This window comes from Nerophis lumbriciformis, linkage group LG12, assembly GCF_033978685.3.
Source record: "Nerophis lumbriciformis linkage group LG12, RoL_Nlum_v2.1, whole genome shotgun sequence".
Classification (NCBI taxonomy): domain Eukaryota; kingdom Metazoa; phylum Chordata; class Actinopteri; order Syngnathiformes; family Syngnathidae; genus Nerophis; species Nerophis lumbriciformis.
The window spans coordinates 34,865,064-34,870,645 of NC_084559.2; the positions used below are offsets into that span (position 1 = coordinate 34,865,064).

The 5,582-nt window shown below is 50.3% G+C and overlaps 1 pseudogene; it reads right to left on the reverse strand.

Annotated features, from left to right (window-relative positions):
- Positions 1-3,183: 3,183 nt before the first annotated feature.
- Positions 3,184-5,582, reverse strand: part of LOC133623300 (uncharacterized) — a 3,353-nt pseudogene continuing 954 nt past the window's right edge.

Sequence of the window (5,582 nt, forward strand, 5' to 3'; positions counted from 1 at the left end):
AAATATGACTTATTTTATCTTTGTGAAAATATTGTACACAGTGTGTTGTCAAGCTTATGAGATGCGATGCAAGTGTAAGCCACTGTGACACTATTGTTCATTTTCATTTTTTTTTTTTTTTTTTTAAATAAATGTCTAATGATAATGTCAATGGGGGATTTCTAATTACTGCTATGTTGAAATTGTAACTAATATTGATACTGTTGTTGATATTATTCATTTTTGTTTCACTACTTTTGGATTGTTCTGTGTCATGTGTCCTCTCAACTGCTCTGTTTATTGCTGTTCTGAGTGTTGCTGGGTCGGGTTTGGTTTTGGAATTGGATTGCATTATTATGGTATTGCTGTGTATTGTTTTGTTGGATTGATTAATTAAAAAATATATATAAAAAAATAAATAAATAAAAATAAAAAAATCAATTTTTGAAAAATGAGAATCGATACTGAATCGTACAACGTGAGAATGGCGATTTGAATTTGAATACATTTTTTCCCACACCCCTATTATTGACTACTAAAGGACAAGTTTTCTAATATATTCACTATTTTATTTAGGGTCAAAATTATTCTTTGATTGCAATAAGAAACTTATGTTTAATGTATCGTAAGATGTTCTGTTGAAATAAGCAAATTATGACTTTTTTGTGGTCCCCTTTATTTTGAAAAGAATCAACAGTCCCATTCTAAACCAAACTTGCATGATGCATCATTGGTGTTAATGTCTGCAGTCTTAATTTGAACAGAAGATCATGATGAAATTAGATGTGAAAATGAACACTGATGATCTTTGATCTTCAAACTAGCAACGTGCCGCTTTCATCAAAATGAACCGCTTTCATAAGTACCGAACAAACATGTTTTATTTAGCAGATAATCAAGACGTAAGGTTAAAATGTTATGACTGAGCCCCTGTAATTGCGGCTCATTCCTATCATCAGATCATTTTAACTTATATAAATTCAAATTTTGGTTACATGGAGATGTCATTCGAACATGGCATCAAAATTTTATTATAAAATATTTTAAAATGACGTGCATAATTTTGGGGCTATCTGGCACACCTAAATATAAGCCGCACCCACCTATTTTTAGAAACATTTTATTTACATGTCCATCCATCCATCCATCTTCTTCCGCTTATCCAAGGTCGGGTCGCGGGGGCAGCAGCCTAAGCAGGGAAGCCCAGACTTCCCTCTCCCCAGCCACTTCTTCCAGCTCTTCCCGGGGGATCCCGAGGCGTTCCCAGGCCAGCCGGGAGACATAGTCTACCCAACGTGTCCTGGGTCTTACCCGTGGCCTCCTACCGGTCGGACGTGCCCTAAACACCTCCCTAGGGAGGCGTTCGGGTGGCATCCTGACCAGATGCCCGAACCACCTCATCTGGTTTCTCTCGATGTGGAGGAGCAGCGGCTTTACTTTGAGCGCCCCCCGGATGACAGAGCTTCTCACCGTATCTCTAAGGGAGAGACCCGCCACCCGGCGGAGGAAACTCATTTCGGCCGCTTGTACCCGTGATCTTGTCCTTTCGGTCATAACCCAAAGCTCATGACCATAGGTGAGGATGGGAACGTAGATCGACCGGTAAATTGAGAGCTCTGCCTTCCGGCTCAGCTCCTTCCTCACCACAACGGATCGATACAGCGTCCGCATTACTGAAGAGGCCGCACCGATCCGCCTGTCGATCTCGCGATCCACCCTTCCCTCACTCGTGAACAAGACTCCGAGGTACTTGAACTCCTCCACTTGGGGCAGGGTCTCCTCCGCAACCCGGAGATGGCACTCCACCATTTTCCGGGAGAGAACCATGGACTCGGACTTGGAGGTGCTGATTCTCATCCCAGTCGCTTCACACTCGGCTGCGAACCGATCCAGTGAGAGCTGAAGATCCTGGCCAGATGAAGCCATCAGGACCACATCATCCGCAAAAGCAGAGACCTAATCCTGCAGCCACCAAACCGGATCCCCTCAACGCCTTGACTGCGCCTAGAAATTCTGTCCATAAAAGTTATGAACAGAATCGGTGACAGAGGGCAGCCTTGGCGGAGTCCAACCCTCACTGGAAACGTGTCCGACTTACTGCCGGCAATGCGGACCAAGCTCTGACATTGATCATACAGGGAGCGGACCGCCACAATCAGACAGTCCGATACCCGATACTCTCTGAGCACTCCCCAAAGGACTTCCCGAGGGACACGGTCGAATGCCTTCTCCAAGTCCACAAAGCACATGTAGACTGGTTGGGCAAACTCCCATGCACCCTCAAGAACCCTGCCGAGAGTATAGAGCTGGTCCACAGTTCCACGACCAGGACGAAAACCACACTGTTCCTCCTGAATCCGAGGTTCGACTATCCGGCGTAGCCTCCTCTCCAGTACACCTGAATAGACCTTACCGGGAAGGCTGAGGAGTGTGATCCCACGATAGTTGGAACACACCCTCCGGTTCCCCTTCTTAAAGAGAGGAACCACCACCCCGGTCTGCCAATCCAGAGGTACCGCCCCCGAAGTCCACGCGTTGCTGCAGAGTCTTGTCAACCAAGACAGCCCCACAGCATCCAAAGCCTTAAGGAACTCCGGGCGGATCTCATCTACTCCAGGGGCCCTGCCACCGAGGAGCTTTTTAACTACCTCAGCAACCTCAGCCCAAGAAATAGGAGAGCCCACCACAGACTCCCCAGGCACTGCTTCCTCATAGGAAGACTAGTTGGTGGGATTGAGGAGGTCTTCGAAGTATTCCCTCCACCGATCCACAACATCCGCAGTCGAGGTCAGCAGAACACCATCCTCACCATACACGGTGTTGACAGTGCACTGCTTCCCCTTCCTGAGGCGGCGGATGGTGGTCCAGAATCGCTTCGAAGCCGTCCGGAAGTCGTTTTTCATGGCTTCCCCGAACTCCTCCCATGTCCGAGTTTTTGCCTCTGCGACCACTGAAGCCGCACACCGCTTGGCCTGTCGGTGCCTGTCCGCTGCTTCAGGAGTCCTATGAGCCAAAAGAACCCGATAGGACTCCTTCTTCAGCTTGACGGCATCCCTCATCGCCGGTGTCCACCAACGGTTGTAGGATTACCACCACGACAGGCACCAACTACCTTGCAGCCACAGCAATTATTTACATGTATTAATTTTCATTTTATTTTATTTATTTATTTAATATGTCCTGTCCAGCCACTCAGGTAGAACTTGAATACACCTCACGGTGATGCTTGGACACGTCATCAGTGATAAACCCGGGGTCATAGGGTGTTTCGGGTCTTTAATCATCAGACACCCTCGCCCGGGCGACCCAGCCGGGGGTGATCAGACCCCGGCCTGTGTCCAAGTAGCGCACCACGGATCCCCCCTACGGATCCACAGCCACCGGGAGGCCTTTTCTGCGGCCTCTAGGATGTTCTTGGTGGCTTTTCTCGACTGCAGTCCTCTGATCCCAAGGATTCTGAACACACGCTGTAGTGAGTGACCAGCAAAACCCCTGCACCCAATTTCGACTGGTTCACAGCGGGCTCTCCAGCCGTTACTCCGACACTCTACAGTGAGCTCAGCGTATTTGGCCCTCTTACGCTCATTTGCTTCGTCAATTCGCTCCTCCCAGGGGACAGTCAGCTCCAGTAGCACCACTTGCTTGGTTGACTCCGATGTTAACACCATGTCTGGGCGGAGTGACGTGGTAGCGATATTGGCCGGGAACTTGAGTTGCCTTCCCAGGTCAACATGGAGCTGCCAGTCACGAGCGGTGGCCAGGAGCCCTCCTGAGAAGTTGGGCTGACAGCTTGCCTTCTGTCCTGCTCTGATGAAGGTGATTGACTGCTTCGGGGCGGCCTGGGACTTGCTGTTTTGTATCGCTGCGCAGATAGAATCCGCCAGGGCTTTTAAAACTTGGTCGTGGCGCCAGCGATACCGCCCCTCCCCTAGTGCCTTTGGGCAACAGCTCAGGATGTGCTCCAAGGTGCCCCTCCTCTGGCACAGTTTGCACTCCGGAGTGTCTGCTAGGCCCCAGATGTGCAGGTTGGCGGGGCATGGGAGGACATCGTACACAGACTGTATGAGGAATTTTGTGCGCAGAGGTTCAGCTCTCCAGAGCTCTGCCCAGGTGAGTTTTCGAGGTTCTGCATGCTCCCACCTTGTCCACGCCCCTTGTTTGGACATGCTGACCATCCGGCAGCAACGTTCTTCCTCCACCTCTGCACGGATCTCCTCTTGGACCAGTTGGCGCTTCTCCTTGCCACGGGCCCGGTCCCAACGTGGCTTTGGAAAGCTGCCGAGGCCTGCCCTCCCCCTTGCCACAGTACCCAACAAGGTTTTGTGCCTCAGCCGCGCCTCTGCTCTGCTTACGGCTTCTTGTGCCTGCCATTTCCTCCCGGTCTTAACAACGATTCCTGCCGAGGCTACCTTGACATCTGCGGAGTCCCTGTACATCATTACCTCTCTGGAGCGGGTGACCTTGAATTCCTCCGACAGTCCCCTGAGAGGGAGCTGCAGCTTGGTGGAATGGCCATAAAGAGCAATGCTGCTTAAGGACCGAGGGAGCCCCAGCCATCTCCTTAGGAACTGGCTGATGGTCTTCTCTAGTACCTCAACCGTTGTCATTGGTACCTCGTAGATTAAAAGAGGCCAGAGTATTCTAGGCAAGACTCCGTGTTGGTACATCCAGGCTTTAAACTTTCCTGGGAGACCAGATTTGTCGATGGCTGTGAGCCATGAGGTCAGGTCGCTCTTTGTCTGCTGCAAAGCCACTGCGTCCTTCAGGGAGCTATCAAAGATCTTGCCCAGGCTCTTGACAGGTCTTTCGGTCACCGTTGGAATCAAGTAGCCTCCAACAGTAAAGCGGAAATGGTCGGCCACTTTACCTTTCTTTAGGACCAGAGACCTGGACTTTGCTGGCTTGAAGCTCATCTTTGCCCATGTGATGAGCCGTTCAAGCCCCTGGAGGAGCCACCTGCACCCAGGCACAGATGTGGTCATCACTGTCAAGTCATCCATAAAAGCTCTTATGGGGGGCTGCCGGGTCCCAGATCTTGATTTTGGCCCTCTGCATTCAACCTCCGCAGACTTGACAATCATGTTCATTGCCAAGGAGAAGAGTGACACTGAGATTGTACAACCAGTGATTATGCCCTTCTCCAGGCGGTGCCAGGCAGATGTTACTTGGCTTGAGGAGACTCTTGCTTCGAAGTTGTAGTAGTCCATGATGAGGTTGCAGATTTTCCCAGGAACATGGTGTCTTGTCAGAGCTATTTCAACAAGTTTGTGCGGGATAGATCCGTAGGCGTTGGTTAAGTCAAGCCAGAGAGTTGCCAAATCTCCTTTGCTCTCCCTTGCCTCCCGGATCAACTGTGTCACCACTCCTGTATGCTCCAGGCACCCAGGCACTCCAGGTACTCCCCCCTTCTGGACAGAGGTGTCTATGTAGGCGTTCTTCAAGAGGAACTCGGTAAGTCGTTGGGACAGGATCTTAAAGAAAATCTTGCTCTCAACGCTGAGCAGCGAGATTATACGAAACTGCTCGATGTTGCTGGAGTTCTCTTCCTTCGGGATCCAGACGCCTTCCGCGTATCTCCACTGGGCAGAGACTTTCCCTCTCCG